Source organism: Felis catus, chromosome B4 (assembly GCF_018350175.1).
Source record: "Felis catus isolate Fca126 chromosome B4, F.catus_Fca126_mat1.0, whole genome shotgun sequence".
Taxonomy (NCBI): Eukaryota; Metazoa; Chordata; class Mammalia; order Carnivora; family Felidae; genus Felis; species Felis catus.
The window spans coordinates 26,951,479-26,969,060 of record NC_058374.1 but is presented as its reverse complement, the minus strand read 5'-3'; the positions used below and the strand labels follow the sequence as shown (position 1 = coordinate 26,969,060).

General features: G+C 44.3%; 2 long non-coding RNA genes across 12 annotated transcripts in view; one reads left to right on the top strand and one right to left on the bottom strand.

The window, feature by feature from the left end:
- LOC109501376 overlaps positions 1-16,200 on the bottom strand; it is a 120,830-nt gene extending 104,630 nt beyond the window's left edge. For 5 of the 11 annotated variants that reach the window (XR_006600383.1, XR_006600387.1, XR_006600385.1 and 2 more), the window contains exons 1-3: positions 12,721-12,906; positions 12,396-12,495; positions 9,171-9,231 (exon numbers count right to left, since the gene is read on the bottom strand). This is a non-coding gene — a long non-coding RNA (uncharacterized LOC109501376). Of the gene's footprint in view, positions 1-4,272; positions 4,690-8,328; positions 8,388-9,170; positions 9,232-9,795; positions 9,886-12,395; positions 12,496-12,720; positions 13,134-13,865; positions 13,902-16,127 lie in introns of those variants that run through there. The other 6 variants (XR_002743699.2, XR_002743701.2, XR_006600388.1 and 3 more) reach the window with 5 other exon arrangements.
- LOC109501377 lies at positions 11,652-13,053 on the top strand. The gene is made up of 2 exons (XR_002159390.2): positions 11,652-12,512; positions 12,899-13,053. It is a non-coding gene; the product is annotated as an uncharacterized LOC109501377 (long non-coding RNA).
- Positions 16,201-17,582: the final 1,382 nt, after the last annotated feature.

Here is a 17,582-nt window from a genome sequence, read left to right as displayed (position 1 = left end):
CACAGTCTGTGAGTTCGAGCCCCACATTGGGCTCTGTGCTGACGGCTCAGAGCCTGGAGCCTGCTTTGGATTCTGTGTCTCCCTCTCTCTCTGCCCCTCCCCTGCTCCTGCTCTGTCTCTCTCTCTCTGTCTCAAAAATAAATAAAAACATTAAAAAATTTAAAAAATAAATAAACATTAAAAACAAACAAAGAAACAAACAGCTAGCAAACTGGAAATACCGAAATTTGACAGATTTATCCAATTAACATATCCCTTCTCCTGCTGTCCTTCTGTCCCACGTGGCTAGCCAGCCTCCAACCTTGGCTGGAAGAGTGTCTTCTGTTTTACTGAGTCTCTGTTGAGGAAAGGTCGCACCATCAGCCCAAAGGTTAAGGACGGTTCTTCCCTCCTACATCCCAAAAAGACTGAAGGAGAACCCAGGACCTTGAGTCCACACCAGAAAAAAAAATCGCTGACCCACTCAGTACCAACACACTTATCGGTTTTGAACCTCTGGCTGGCCAACATTCCCAGGGGAGCAGGGGCAGACAGAAAGGTCCCAGTCAATGGCTTATAATCAATTTGAGTTTTGGCGAACGCTGGATGGAGTCACATTAATAACTGCAGGACAGAAGGGTAGTTAAGGAAAAACTTAAAACTGAGGAGACAATCTATTCTGTGCAGGGCACTCCAGGTCACTAGAAAAACCTCATTCTCTAGACATAAAAGAGAAAAACATAAAAGAAGCACCCCTCCCACACTCCTAAAAAGTGTCTGGCCTTTGTGTTGGAGTCCGGCCCCCATCCTGGTTCTTTTTTCTCACAGATTAGGGGAGAATCATCTTCAAGAGCAGTTAGGGCTCGTGAGACTCTGAGAATACATCATCGCATCGCTGGTGGGATCAGACTCAAATGAGCCTGCTTCAAGAGAAGAGATTTCCTTAAAACCCCAGAGATAAAATACAATCTTTATCTCCATCCAATCTTTACACCATCTTCCCGGACATTCTTCAGCCTTCTCCAAACTTTCGCCCTCAGAAAGCTCTTTCCCCCCTTCATTTCATACTGTACTCAAAATATCATCACCTGTCACAAATAAAGACAGCTCTGTCCTGAATCTGGGGGCAGTGCTGGGGGTAGTGATAGATGACTTTACTGTCACTGTGTTGACAATATGAGCACTTCCTTCCAGTTTGGCACATCAAAGTCTCAAGAACGGGTCAAAAGTAAACAAAAGTGAACTTAAATGGGCCAAATACTCCGATGAGTGAATATGGTCTCACGTCTGGGAACCAGGAGACCTGCCGCTTAGAAGCTGGACAGATCACACCCCCCTTGGAGTCTCAGTTTACCTCTCTGTAACACGGGAGTGATATCTCCCAGGATTGACCCGAACATTAAATGACAGAGCATCTAGCCCAGCGTCTGCTCCCTGCAGGCCTCCAGGCTGTTTGCCAACTCACCCCAGCACCCACTCAAATATTAGCGGGCGCCACCAAAGCCATCCCCTGGGAGCAGAGACACTGGATGGTTAACAAGCTTAAAGAGTTTAAGGAGTGGGGTGCCTGGGTGGCTCAGTAGGTTACGTGTCCAACTCCTGATATCAGCTCAGGTCATGATCTCGTGGTTGGTGAGATTGAGCCCTGCATCAGGCTCTGCGCTGACAGTGCGGAGCCTGCTTGGGATTCTCTCTCCCCCTCACTCTCTCTCTGCCCCTCCTCCCACTCTTTCTCCCACTCTATCTCACCCTCTCTCTTTCTCTCTCAAATAAATAAACTTTAAAGGAAGTTACACTTTTATCTCTTACCACCTTGGATCTTTTCATTTTTTAAATTTTTCTATTAATCTCTGCGGCCAGTCAGACAGGAGTTTTCACAAAGAGTCAATTTTCTTGAACCTTAGAGAGAATTTAAGTTCTCAGCTCGAAAGATATTTACTTAAATATCATCGAAAGAGGGAAAGGTCAGAATCAGAAAATTGAGAATCACAAAGAAAAGGAAGGTTTATCAAGTTTACTGGTAGCAAGATGCAGAAGAGATGCAAATATATGCAAATGAAAGGCCAACCACTGTCTTGAACAGCTAATAAACAGACATACTATAAAATGAAATATAATGACCAGAAAGGTAAGGCTTTTTATTCTAAAGCAAAAAGGAAAGAAGGAAAGAAAAAAGGGAGGGAAGGAAGAAAATATTTTTACAAACACGGTAAGAGGGCACCGTCAGGCACGGCAGTCATTTGGGAAGCATGTGCGCCACATAAAAGCTCCAAAGCTAGTGGGGTGCCTGGGTGGCTCAGTCGGTTAAGCATCCGACTTCAGCTCAGGTCATGATCTCACAGCTCATGGGTTTGAGTCGGAACCTGGAGCCTGCTTTGGATTCTCGGTCTCCCTCTCTTTCTGCCCCTCTCCCCTGCTTGCGCTCTCTCTCTCTCTCTCTCTCTCTCTCTCAAAAATAAATAATTAAAACATTTTTTAAAAAAGTTCCAAAGCGAGAGACAAGCAGGGGTCCAAACCCAGCCCTGTTTCCTTGGCAAGCTGTGGTCATTGCCTACATCAGTCGACAGGGATGCCTTTTTCCCAACAGTCCACCCCGAGAGGGGCACCTGGGTGGCTCAGTCGGTTGAGCGTCCAACTTAAGTTCAGGTCATGATCTCACGGTTCGTGGATTCAAGCCCCACGTTGGGCTCTGTGCTGACAGTTCAGAGCCTGGAGCCTGCTTCGGGTTCTGTGTCTCCCTCTCTCCCTGCCCACTTGCACTCTGTCTCTCTTTCAAAAACAAATAAAACATTTAAAAAATTAAAAATAAAATAAAATAAAATACCAATCACAAAAGTGATCACACATTTTATGAACGACCAAAGCCACGAAGACGTTCCCTTCAGTTTCTTTAGTCTTACAAGCAAATTGTCAAGTGAACATTTTCTAGGGCAGAAGCCAACGAATACGGAAAAGATTCATAGAACACTGCCAGTCATCATGTATTTAAATTTTGGATTTTGCCTTTTCTCTTTGTTTTCTGAAATTAAAAAGGTTTAGTTGTGTCATTTTCAACAATTCGGGGAAAAAAAATAGAGAAAAAAATTACCAATGGACTCGACCACTGGTTCTAAGAAATGTTACCTCTAACTGAATCTTTGTTCCAGTTCGTTTTCTGTTGTAATGAGGTAAATTACAAGATCACCTGCACCGTTGGACAAAAAAAAAAAAATTTTTAATATTTTGATAGATTTAGTTTGCTAACATTTTATTTCAGATCATTGCATTCATGTTCGTATGTGGCCAACGATTTCACTTTGTTTTATCTCCCTTGCTCAGTGTTGTTATCAAGATCATACATATAAAGTGCTGTGGGGAGTTGTTCTGGTTCCATTCTTCGGAAACATTTATACAAAGCAGTGCTTATCTGTTCTTTGAAGATTTTGTAATCTTGGCGGTGTCTGGCTTGTTTTCTAAAGAGGGGACGGGGCCAGGGGAAAGCCACAGATGATTAACTTGATTCACTTCTTTTGTGGTATATTCAGTCTTTTTGGTTTCGTTACGTTTTTGTAATTGACATTTCCCTAGGAAATTGTCCAATTTCTCTGGAAGTTTCCCAACATATTGTCAGGAACTCATCCACAATATTTATTCTCAGATGGGTTCTTAAATCTCCATCTGTAGCTAAGTCATGTCTCTTTCATGCCTCCTCCTGTCCTGGGTCATTTTCACCAGAAGTGTTTATCACTCTTTTCCAGGAACTAGTTTTTAGTTTAGTTGATTTTCTGTGTTATTACTTTGTTTTCTAGCTCATTAATTGCTAACCCTATCTTTATGATTTCCTTCCTTCTGCATTCTTTCTGCTTGCTTTTTTATTAATTTTTTTTTTTTTTTACTGTATTCTGTTGAGCACTTAGCTCATGAGTTTTAGTCTTTCTCATTTTCTAATGGATGCAACAAAGGTTATAAATAAATATTCATTTAAAGTCCCAGTTAGGCTGCACTCCACAGGGTTTTTTTCCTGTTCAATTTTTTTTTAATTTGTTAACTTTTACTTAATTTTTGATTTTTATTAGAGAGAACTCCAAACATCTCCAGAAGCAAACATTGCTTCACGTTGAATCATTCTGCAAAGTTTCTAGCTCAACATGCAAACGGCCTTTGGGTAATAGTGTTCCCTGGTTATTTTTATGCTAGAAATTCATGCGCGAGTCTTATTTCTTCTTGAAGACAAAAACCACACGCGAAATAACCTTGGGTCGCACACAGTAAGTGCTCAACCAAATCCGGATGAATGAAGCTTTCATTCCATACGACCCTAGGAAAAGCAGTTTATTTTACCAAAACACAACCTTAGCAACATGGCCTGGTAAAAAGAATTTTTAAATTGCAAGTTTTATCACTCTACTTCAGCACTTTTATCGCAGTGCCCGCATCTGGCCTTCCACAAAAGTTCAGGGTAGTTGAACAAACACTACTTTCGGAGCTCTAGAGTAGCTGCCCAGGGATGGCCCGTCCTCGACGCCCGTCCAGCGTCAGTTCCAAAGGGTCGTGTGTGTCCTCCCCGCGCCTCTTGTCTACACAGTCCAGGCCGCATCAGCCGCACTGCTGAGCCCAAGAAAAGCACCACTGAGCCTTCCCAGGAAAAAGAACTTGTTGCCACACGAAAGAAAAGATTCCAGAGCCTTGAGACTCCACCACCGGCTCAACTGTTTCTAAGAATAGCGCGAACTGTGGAAAAAAAAAAAAAAATACTGGCACCAGACCCTGGTCTTTAATTGTCTCCAGGCTTGAAAATAGAAACAAGCTGAAACGGAAGTGCCCCTGGAAACGCTCCGCAGGCCTCCCTCCGTGCCGGGGGCCGGGATGCAGAATGTTGTGCTGGCTCCTGGTGACGTTGGCTCCAGGGGCAAACCCTGCGCGGTGACGTCACCGCGGCGCACGCGCTGCCAGGACGCGATGGGCCGTCCCGGGGCTGGAGGCCTGGAGCTCCGCGGGGGCTGCCAGGGCCCTGGGCTCGGCTTCCGGCTCCTCAGAGGTTCTCCCTGGGCCTCTGCGGGGGAGGGCCCAGGGCCCGGGAGGGTTTCCCCTCCCACGAGGGAAACTTGTTTGCCAAATGCCTTTCTTTCCATCTATTTTCATAATGTTAAATTTAGCCTATTGGTTCCTCAATCAGATTTTGCAAATAGTGCCCTCTCTTCGAAACACAAAGTCAGGCTTGCGACCAGGGAGGCCTCTCAGCCTAGTGGTGGGTGTCCGGCTGGACGCCCCCCATTCACAGGCTGGCCGGCTAGCCCCCCCCAGGTGACCAGGAGGAAGGACGCCACTCTTTATGGTTCCAGCAGGCACGCAATTGTGGGGATTTTTATAATGAAGAGGCAACGCTGACCTGAATAGGTTTCTTGCCAGAAACAAATTCTCAGACGTCGGGGGTTGCTTCTGAATAAAAAGTGCTGCATGCAAAAAGTTCAAAGAAGCTGAGTCTCCACACGTCCAAACATCGCTTAACGATCATCCAGGGGCGCCTGGGTGGCTCAGTTGGCTGAGGGTCAGACTCCTAATTTCCGCCCAGGTCATGATCTCACAGGTTTGCGGGTTCGAGCCCTGCATGGGGTTCTGTGCTGACAGCGCAGAGCCTGCTTGGGAGCCTCCCTCTTTCTCTGCCCCTCCCCCGCTTGCTCTCTAGCTCTCTCTCTCTCTCAAAACAAATAAAAATAAGTTTTCTTCAAAATCAATCATTTAGTGAAAAGAGGGTTTTCCCCCTGCCAAATCTCTAGCATTTCCAAAATTACTCTTAGTTGGAAACAAAATAAACAAACAAGCTTCTTTCGCCCCAATTCCCAGACAAGCACACTGTATTAAAAAAAAAAAAAAAAAAAAAAAAAAAAAAAAAAGGTGTTGGCCGTGAGTTCCCAGAAACCCAGTGCCCATTCCTGGTGGGATTATTTCAGCTCTACTCCCTCCAAAGTGGTTGTTTACACAGTTAGAAGAAAAAGAAAATTGTTGGGGCGCCTGGGTGGCGCAGTCGGTTAAGCGTCCGACTTCAGCCAGGTCACAATCTCGCGGTCCGTGAGTTCGAGCCCCGCGTCAGGCTCTGGGCTGATGGCTCAGAGCCCGGAGCCTGTTTCCGATTCTGTGTCTCCCTCTCTCTCTGCCCCTCCCCCGTTCATGCTCTGTCTCTCTCTGTCCCAAAAATAAATAAACGTTGAAAAAAAATTTAAAAAAAAAAAAAGAAGAAGAAAAAGAAAATCGAAATATTTTCTTCCACGTGCATAATATTCTGTAATGTCTTGAAGTCAATGGCCTGCTTCACAAGGTGAGGGAGGTGTGGTATGCAAGCCAAATAATGGAATTTAATGACAATATGGTTGTCAACTGCCAAACTACAACAGCATGTCCCTTCCAACCTAAACTCTAGTTTTAGAAACACAGAGAACCAAAACAAACAAACAAAAAACCTAGCACCAGAGAGAGGCAGATACAAATGGGCACAGCCCACCCAGAAGGACCATTGAAACTGTGGGTCTCCCAGGGACCCTGTCTTTGGGCACAACCATCGGCACATGCAGAAATTCATCATTCCTACCCAACCTCCAACACAATTCTCACTGTAAGACTTATCTGCCCAAACCGGGTTACTAAAGCCCGAGCAGAGGCTCGTCCTTGCCACAGATCAGACGTCACTTATACTTGCCACGTGCTAGGCTGTTCCGAACTCGGAGATCTTAAGAGCATTTAGCTGCACATAGGGGCGGTTCCATAAACATTTGTTGAATTGGAAATGAATGGAATCACTGTTCTCGGCTAATCTGCCTTGCTTGCCTGTTTCTTAATACCAAATTGAACCCTGGTAACCACCAACCATCTCTTGAACCTTCTATTGTCCACATTTGCCATCAAGGTTTATATCCTAAGACACCAGCTCAATTTGCCTTCTAGACCCTGAACTTGCCTAGGATTTCCACTCAGACACCTCAGAATGACCTCTGCTGGGACTCAAGACTCACCTGTCTCCACCATCTGGCATCTCTTGGTCTAGCCACAGCTACAAATGTCCAGCTATGACATTTAGAAGTGAGATCAAGGAGGGCAAGGATGACAAAGCAAGAGAAGGAACTAACACTCGTTTCTCCCCTTGTTCTGTGCCTGGCTCTATGCCCAGCCGTTGCATGTGTTACCGCTTTTAATTCTGTTCTCAAGAACACCAGGGAAGAAGGAGATGATACATCCACTGTCTGAGACTTTGGGTCAGGAAATAACTCATACCCCAAAGATCCCGAGTGTTTTTCCAAATGGAAACACTGAGCCCTTCCCTTCAATTACTGAGTTTTAATTGCAGGGCTGAGAACCGATGACCATCCATAATGAAATTTTTACCCACCCACAACACAATGAGAAAAATAAAGGCAATGAAGTATGTTTCCCATAGGCTGAAATATTCTGTTTAAAGGACTATCCTTTGCTCTGAGATCATAGAGGAACCATTTCTTTCGATGGAGTAAAGTCATTCCCTGTAGCAAAAATTACATAGAGCCAAAAATAGCCTTCGAAATTCCTTAAGAAGGTACAAAATGAAGTTCAATTTACTATTTATTGGCAAGGCCAATCACAGCCTATTTTTCCTCAGTATAGAAAAGATTCTTAGCACTACGGTAGAGTATACCCGATGAAATACCTGGCTTTCCTTGAAACATCATGTTGTTTTTAAAAACAAACAAACAAGGGGCACCTGGGTGGCGCAAGTCGGTTGAGCATCCGACTTCAGCCAGGTCACGATCTCGCGGTCCGTGAGTTCGAGCCCCGCGTCGGGCTCTGGGCTGATGGCTCAGAGCCTGGAGCCTGTTTCCGATTCTGTGTCTCCCTCTCTCTCTGCCCCACCCCCGTTCATACTCTGTCTCTCTCTGTCCCAAAAATAAATAAACGTTGAAAAAAAAATTTTTTTTAAACAAAACAAAACAAACAAACAAACAAACCTCTTCATGACCAGAACGACACTTTGCTGAGGAACTCGGGGCTACCCATGAAGGGGAACAGGAGATCCGCTGCTTTATTTTTCTTACATCAGTTACCACCTTCCAGTATAATATACATTTTATCTGTTTATTTTTGTACATGACACATAAGCTTTATGTGTTTTGTTTTATGTGCTTTGTTTATGGCTATTTACCAGCATATGGTAGATACTCAATACGTATTTGTCGAATGAATACCATTCACTCCAATTATCATATTCGTATAATCATGAATATGATTAGTGGAGTGCCTGGGTGGCTCAGTCAATTAAGTGTCCGACTCTTGGTTTCAGCTCAGGTCATGATCTCACCTTTCATGAGATTGATCCTGGAGTTGGGCTCCGCGCTGAGGGCACGATTCTCTCTCTCTCCCCTCTCTCTCTGCCCCTCTCCTGCTTGCATTCTCCATCTCTCTCTCTCAAAATAAATAAATAAGTAAACATTTAAGAAAGACAATGTAATAAAAAACAAAAATCCTTAGCAAACTGGGAATATAAAGAGAACTCCTTCAATCCGACAAAGGAGTTCTGTAGCTGACATAACACTTAGTAGTGAAATAGTGAATTCCTTTCCCCTACAATTAAGTGTGCAAGAATATCCACTCTCACCATTTTGGCTTGACATTGCCCCGGAGGTCCTAGCTAGTGAAATAAGGGAAAAAATTAAAAAGCATACACATTAGCAAAGACAAAGCTAAACTGTTTTTAGTCAAAGATGACGTGATCGTCCACGTCAAAAATCCAAAGGAATCTACAATAGATTAGCACCGGTGAGTGAACTTAGCAAGGTGGTGGGGTATAAAGTCAACACCCCCAAAATCCATGTTACTTCTAAATGACAATAAAAACAATGAAAAAAATAAAAGTCTAAAATGCCATTTACATCCCCAAAAAGGTTAAACATAGAATTACCATACGATCCAGTAATCTAAACAAAAGAATTGAACACGGGGACTCAGATATTCAACACCAAAGTCCACGCGGCATCATCCACAATCGACAAAAGACGGAAACAAGCTAGATTTCCATTGACAGATGAGTACATAAACAAGGTGTGATATACGCGTACAATGGAATGTTTTTCAGCCTTAGCAAGGGGTGCAATTCTGACCCCTGCTACAACACGGATGGACATTGAAGACATCAGGCTAAGTGAAATGAAACACACACAAAGGGATAAATACTGTATGATTCTACTTACCCGAGGCACCAGGAGTGGTCACATTCTTAGAGCCAGAAAGTAGAAATGTGGTTGCCAGAGGCTAAGGGAAAGGAATGGGCAGTTATTTCTTAATGGGTACAGACTTCCAGCTCAAAAAAAAAGGGGTGCAGGTAGGTGATGGTAGCGAATGTATTCAATGCCACCGAAGGGGACATTTTAAAATGGTTCCAATGATAAATTTTGTGTTATGTCTTTCTTATCACAATAAAAAAAATATCGTTTACAATATAATCAAATACCTGGGAATAAAATTAATGACAGATGTGCAAGTCTTCTATACTGAATTTTATAAAACATGCAAACATTGCTAAGGGAATTCTTTAAACGAGATTCTTTTTTTTTTACATTTTTTAACGTTTTTTATTTATTTTTGAGAGACACAGAGAAACAGAGCATGAGTGGAGGAGAGGCAAAGAGAGAGGGAGACACAGAATCCGAAGCAGGCTCCAGGCTCTGAACGGTCAGCACAGAGCCTGATGCGGGGCTCGAACCCACGAACCGCAAGATCATGACCTGAGCCGAAGTCAGACGCTTAACCCGACTGAGGCACCAGGTGCTCTACTAAGGGAATTTTTTAAACGCCTAAGTAAATGGAAAGAATTACCTCATTTGTGAATAGACACACTCAATATTATTAGGATGTCACATCTGCCTGAGTTGATCTGTGGGTCCAATGCAATTTCTGTGACAATTCCTGCAGGATTTTTTTAAATAAAAAAATGGATTATAAAATGTATGTGACCTCAAAGCCATCTAAATATCCAAAACGATCTTGGCAAAGAAGGAAGAGGAGGACGAGGAAAAGGAAGAAGATGGGTAGGCAGCAGAGAAGGATTTTGTACTACCATTATTTCAAGACATACTATAAAATTATACTAATTAAAACTGTGTGGTATTGGCATAGGAACAGACAAATAGATCAATGGAACAGAATAAAAAGCCCCCAAATAGACCCATACGTATACTATCATTTGATTTTCAACAAAGGCACCAGTGAAATCAACAGGGGAAAGAAAACTCATTGATCTAGTGTGGGAGCAGCTGTGGATATCACCTGGATGTCCTGTTACTTCACACTGTGTGCGCGCGCGCACACGCACGCACACACACACACGCAAGAATAATTCTCAGTGGAGATGGGTCTAATACCTAAATGTGAAGGCTAAACTATAAAACATTTGGAGGAACTCACAGAATGGCATCCTCGGGGGGCACCTGGGTGACAGTTACAGGAATCTATACATGTGTAACAGCTACGAACTGTATACATAGAAAAAAGTGAGCACAACTGCATGTAAATTTAAAATTCTTTACCTGTGAAAGAAGCCAGACATACAAAAGAAAGCATTCCTTTTATCTAAAGTCAAAAAACAGACCAAACTAACCTATAGTCACTGTTTACCTCAGTAGGGGTGCCTGGGTGGCTCAGTCGGTTAAGCGTCTGACTTTGGCTCAGGTCACGATCTGGTGGTTCATGAGTTCAAGCCCCACATCAGGCTCCGTGCTGACAGCTCAGAGCCTGGAGCCTGCTTCAGATTCTGTCTCCATCTCTCTCTGCCCCTTCCCCACTCATGCTCTGTCTCTCTCTCAAATATCAATAAAACATTAAAAAAATTTTTTTAAGTAAATAAATACATTTACCTCGGTAAAGTGTTAGAAAAAATATTTATTATTGGTAGTCGCATGATCCTAAAGAGAATTCTCCCTTCGTTTTCCCACAACTGAATTTAAATCAATAAATACATTTAAATGCCTAAAATTCCGAGATTTAAGGTCCCTCCCTGACAGGCTATTAGGCACCTAAAGAAGATTCTTAATTCTGCCAGATGTTGAGTGCAGAAGGCAGATCTGTAAGCTCTGCACTTATTACCCAAAACAGCCTTGGGGGCCAGGGAACCTGGGCTTTCACTGACCTCTTTACAGACTTTTCCCTCACCTTAGCTGAAATAGTATTTACCAAAATCAAAGTGTAGGTAATCCAACAGGAATGTGTTTCCTTTTGGGGTCACAGGCCCGAGAAAAAAATGCTAAGCCAAATGTTTACTGCTAAGCTAACAAACAAAAAACGAAAAGAAACAAAAAACTCAAATCTCCAGGAAAAGGTATATGAATGACTTGTTTAGTTCTACAAAACAAAACAAAACAAGAAAATGTGTTAACTCTTGATTAAGAAAGAAATCAAAACAATACTTCATTGTTAGTTTGAAAACAATCTAGAAAATGGTGCAGTAAGAAAGCATTAGCCATCAAGTTAGCTATTAAACAGCTTCCTTTCCCGGTCCCCACTCAGCTCCAGAGGAGAGGTCATTAACTTAAGGGGCTAAGTTCACATTAATTAAGCTTAACTGCCCTTGACCAGTTGGATAGTTAATCTGTAAAACATGCAGCTGCTTTTGGGTATATAGATACATTGATCGATAGAGAGAGAGAGAGAGAGAGAGAGAGAGAGAGAGAGAGAGATCTAAGCTATTATCTATTTATAGATACACATCTACATGCACATACATAATTATGGACAGTTCTTTCTTTAATGTTTCTGTTGCTTCAACCAGACTGCATTACCAGCATGCGTCATTAGTGGGCAAATACATAGTGATGAAGCGTTTCCTTTCCCATGTGCAGTGTTTTTCATGTTGCAGAAAATTGAAATAAAACCAGAGCATCAGCCTTGTAAATGGAAGCGCTCCCCGTGAGCGGGGGCGGACTTTCCCACTGCGGATGCTCAGTGTCTGGAATCCCTAACCCTACGCCGCCAAGCAAGCTCAAGTTGAGAGCCCCCCGCCGACCAAGAGAGAGCCTGACAAAGGAATAGCGACCGTTAATCGCTGTTCCGTGTCCACTCCGACCTCCCAGTTCGCTTCATGATTCCTCCTCCGGCCACCTGCCGCCAAGCACTCGGACCAGATCACTCTGGCAACTGGTGAATGCCCTCTGCTCAGATAAGAGGACTGTGTTTCCCCTGCGCTCTCTCTACGGGGCTGCTTCACAAACAGCGGGCGGCTGGGAATGGGCCTGCTTGCAGCGCTGAGCTGGCCGGATCCGCTGGGCCCCCCTCGCCCCTACAGCCACAGGGCTCAGGAATAGGGCGCTAAGGCCTTGGCGTTGCTCACACTGAAGACGCGGCCCCGGGACGAGCTGGGGAACAGATCGTGCTACCTGTCTGAGTCACAGTGAGGACGGGGCCGCTTCCGTTTAATAACTTACATTCCCCCAGGCCTGCGACAATGTCCCAGAGATGGTGGGGCTTTTCTCCCTCGGGCCCAGGAACTATCTTCACTCCGGCTGTCTGGGCAGGCACGTCCACCTACAAGAGAACGACGGGTGTGCTTCGGGTTTGGGTTTGGGTTGTGAAGTTAAAGGGGGAGGAGAAAAGAGGAGAAAGAAGTCGCATCCGTGTATGTGACCTGAATGGGCAAGTTCGAAGTTGGGGGAAGACTGGCGGAGGCCATCAGCAGTGCCCCCTCCCCCGCCCACACGCCCCCCAGAGGGACCGGAGATTGGGAGATCCCACCAACCACGCCCCACTCACTTTGCTGCGTGAATGAGTGCCATCTGAAGGTGGGCGGGAGCTGGGGAGACCGCTGTGTTCTTGTGGCCTAACTGGTCTCAGAGGCTGTCACAGTCGCCACGGTGACTGACGGTGACAAAGTCCCAGGCAGGCTAACGGCAGAGTCCACACGCACCCATTTTACTTCCATCTTCTACAGAACACTGAGCCATAGAGAAGAGCTTTCCTAGCGGCTTCCTCCACCATCTTGTCTTTCTCTTCCTGTAAGATGGCTTCCCCGTGGCACCACCCCATACTCCGAGGGTTCCGCTGCAGCGTGAGCCCGTGCTCAACAAAGAAACATTGGGATTTGGACGTCTGTTCGCTGCCTGCACGTGTAGAGTCAGATGAACAGATTTTCCTGGAGTCAGTGATGTGGACACTGAATCTGGAAGCTAAAGGAAACACTCTGTTCCAGGGCTTGTCCAGTCCCGACAGTAGACAGGGGTCTCCTAGTTTACATGAGGAGAACAGATACATAGGTGCAGACTCCCCCAGGGACCAGGCTGGCTCCCTCCTCGCCGTCTGCCCAGCCTGAGAGGACAGGGCTTATTGGGAGATGTTCCCTGTTCGCTTGAACCATAACTTGTCCTCCCCAGGCCTTGGGACCTTTGAGCTGACCCCTCCCTAACACTTACAGTCACCTCCCAGGGGGAGCAGAAAACAGGCATTTGGGTGCAGAGTCTAGAGGCACACACACCACAGCCAAAAATAATTTACCCAGAATGGCCAGGGGCACATCTGTTCTCAATTAAAAATATATCTGCAAGCCAGAGATCTTGATTTCAAACAGACCCAATGGTACAAAAAAGAACTTTTAGCACATAGGATCTAGTACATAATAATACGGGATATAAGGTTTTGTTAGAACAAATAAGTGTTAACTACATATATTACATATTACACACATATTTTATATATAATATATATACTATATGTGTGTGTGTATATATACGTATATATATATACACGTATATATGTATATATATATATACGTGTATATATATACGTATATATATGTGTGTATATATATATATACGTATATGTATACGTATATATATATATATATATACTAGAAAACGTTTTTGTATCATACAAATACACTGAAGCAGGTAATAAGTACTTACTGTCATTTTGTGTCGATCATAAAATTCTACACGTACCTGAAAATTAAAAAAAATTTCATAACATTACACTCTGTTAAAGACTAAACATAATTCAAACTTTATCCAATCTAACCACACCAAAAAAAATACAAATTTACATTGCACGTTTCTTTACGAGATCCTCAAAGCCGTCATTATAAAAATCATAGTTAATCAAAATTCCTGTTGATCTACGGAGCAGCATGGCAAAATGACGTAGGAAGATCTGCTGTAATTTCATCCAACAAAACCAGAGGAAAGAGCGATGGAATGAGAATTTGGAAAGATCCTGCAGTATTATCTATTCTTTCTACAGGTTTTCCTTTAAATTCTTTCAAATTCTCTTCAAGCTTGTACATCTGGACTTTTTCTAAACAGTAAGTCAGTCTCGTTTCATAGCATTTATGAGATATTCACAACATGAAAGAGGGGCGTATTTGATCCATTTTCTCCTGTCTGTGTTATGTAAATTTGTTTCCATGACAACACCAGCTGCTCAGTCATATCATCACCCCCGACAACGCCATGACCCACAGCAAGCCATCATTCAATTTTTAAGTAGATGACCATTTACAAAGAAATCTTTTGGGGACTATTCTGCTGTTTGGATGTGTCTAGTATTTATATTGCCGGAGAAATGGTTTTCTCTGTATTTGGTAGTTTAGTGGCAGAGGGCCATCAGGGGCTCTGGGCCCTGGAAATCGTTCCTAATAACATGGTCAGTTCAGTCAAGCTGGCTTCCTAGGGGTCGTTCCGACCACAGTGTGACTCTCCCAGCCCCCAGGGTCCGCGCGAATACACACAGACAGACACATTCATCACAGGGAGACATTCTTGAGGCTCTGTGGCAACTAAAGCTTCATTTGTTAAAGGTTAATCCAAGGCTGAAGCAAAAATACTCAATAAGGGGGTTATTAAATTTTCTTATTAAATGTAATCAGGGAGCTTTGTTGTCTGAATGTCAGGTTAAAGCCATGACTGGGAAACTTTCCTCTGAAGACAAAAAAGCACAGTGTTATGACTATAATCATATATCAACATACTCTGTCACTTGCACTTGAGAGTTCTTTAATCTTAATGAAAAGTATCAAGTGTTGAGTGTGCATTTTACAGCTTACGCAGAGCCATAAGCCAAGGGAGCTTGTCCAGTATCTCAGAAATGCCCTTCACTGCTAAGCCATTGACTCGGCACTAGGGTTTGACAGGAGGGTGACAGGCCATTATCCCCTTGTCAGGCAAGACTCCTGCCAGGGTCCCCTTCCTGCCGGTTCTGGATCTTTCAACTAGAAGACATATTACACTCAGAGACATTTCAGAATGAATTCATGTTAATCACAGACAATCAAGTACCTTATAGATCATCTGTCCAGACCATTTATTTTTATAAATAAGAAGCTCGACACCCAGAAAAGTAAGAGGAATTCTCAAAATAACGCTGAGCTCAAATCAGAAATCAGGTTCCCGAATACCGGCCCACTACAGGAAATGGGGGGTGGAGGAGAGTTGGGGGGGGGAACATGGACACCAAAGGGCAGGCCTATGCTTCCCAAACTGGGGCAGTGATGTCCTCAGACACATTCCCCACATGGAGGCTTTGACTATGAACGCATCAAAGTGGAGAGCTGGAACATTCTTCACGCTGAGGATGAACACACTGAGCAGGTAACAGAAAGGTGGGTTCAGCAAGGAATCGAACTACCCACCACTAAAGGGAGAAAGCCAATTGGGCCCCATGTTTCTTGAGAACAGACCCAGTGATGCCAAGAGAAGCCAGAAATCCAAGACTATTTCATGTCAGGTCTCCCAATTTCTTAATGCTGGCACCCCATTGAAAATATTTTTTAGGAAGCATGTCTACAGAACAGATTGATCTCCGAGATCTACAGCTTTCAAGTTCTGTCCCAAAGCAGTTAATAACAGATGCTTTTCTTTTTCAGACAACCACGTGAACCCTGCTGGGTGACTCTATTCATTCGGTCACGTGGTATTAACTGTCTACTGTATCTATCCATCAAGGTCCAGTTAAATTCAGCTCTCGGCCTCCTCCACACCTGTGCCCAAGAAGTGAGACTTTGTAGGGAAAAAATGGTCAACCATGAGCCACCAGTGTCACTTCATTTTAATTCCGTGGCCACACAGCTCAAATGAGTCCTTAAAACTGCCTGCCAGTCTCTCAGGGGCACCTGTTTCAAATGTTCTTCCTTTTCAGACCCCCAACGCCCCCCCCACCCCCGCTCTGCTCACCTGCAAGCCAAGGCCATGCTGCTGAAGACCTTGAGGCCCTCCCACCAGCAGCAGCTCACCCCCTGAGGTTCTGACCTCTGCTGCCCGTCTTCAGCGGGTGAGCTGCTCTTTGCCCTCCTTAAGGCCCCTCCCCTTAGGCTCAGGGCCTCCCGCAACTGCCCTTTATTTCTTCTTCATTCATTATTTCCCCTTCTCTACTGGATCCTTTCCATCAGCATACAAATATGCTGCAATGTTTGCTGTCTTGAAAATAACCAAAATCGGGGTGTCTGGGTGGCTCAGTCGATTAAGCAAATTAAGCGTCTGACTTTGGCTCAGGTCACGATCTCACGGTTTGTGAGTTCGAGCCCTGAGAACAGCTCTGTGCTGACAGCTTGGAGCCTGGAGCCTGCTTTGGATTCTGTGTCTCCCTCTCTCTCTGCCCCTCCCCCTCCCCCAAAATAAATAAACATTTAAGTAAAACAAAACAAAATAAAATAACAAAAACAAAAACTCCCTTACCTTCAAACCCCTTCCAACTGCATTCTCATATTTCTGTTCCCCTTCATAACAGAACGTCTCAAAAGAATTGCCTATATTCTCTCTCGTGCTCTCCTGAATCTGTCTCATTTAGACTCAATTCCTTACCACTCCACAGGAAACCGCCCTTGTCAAGGTTGACAATGACCTCCACGCGGACCACTTGAGTGGTCAACGCCCTCATCTTCCCACTTAAGTCACCAGTGCTGGGCACACTGGGACAGTCCCCTTTCCTGAACACTTTGCTCGTTTGGCTTAGGAGACGCCATTCTTCTTCATTCCTCCTCCTACCTCTCAGTCCCCTTTGAGGGCTCCCCTCTCCCTTCTTGACTTCATGACAGCGGTTCTCAACACCACTTGCACTTGAGAACCACTTGGGCTGTGTCCACACAATTCCGATCCCTGGGCCCTACACTAGATGCTCGAGCCAGGAGCCCTGAGAGGAAGGCCTCGATATCACTGCGTGTTTTCAAAAACCTCTGAAGGTGACCGTGGGAAGGACCACTGCTCCGCACATGGCCATGGCTAGCCTAAGGTGCTCAGGCTTCTCTGACCTTCTCCATCCATACCCACCTCTTAGATGATGGATCCCATGCTGGTGACTCTCGGGCATGCCTCTCCACCTTACCTTTCCCCCACACTCATACTTTATGTACCTCACTGCCTCTTAGGCAACACCTCTCTAAATGAAGAAACAATTCCCAAAAAGTCCTTTTGGCAACAAGAATCCCCATTACTCTAAAAGCCCTTTAAATTTATTTTTTGCCCACTTCACCTGTTTTTGGCACATGCTCAATAAGTGACAGTGACCAGTAAACTGTTCATGGCTCACGGAAGCAAGGTATGAATTCTCTCAGATTGAAATATAATGTAAATGAAATGAACCAGACGATTCTGCAGATAGAATACAAAATGGCGCCTGCAACTTACAAGTTC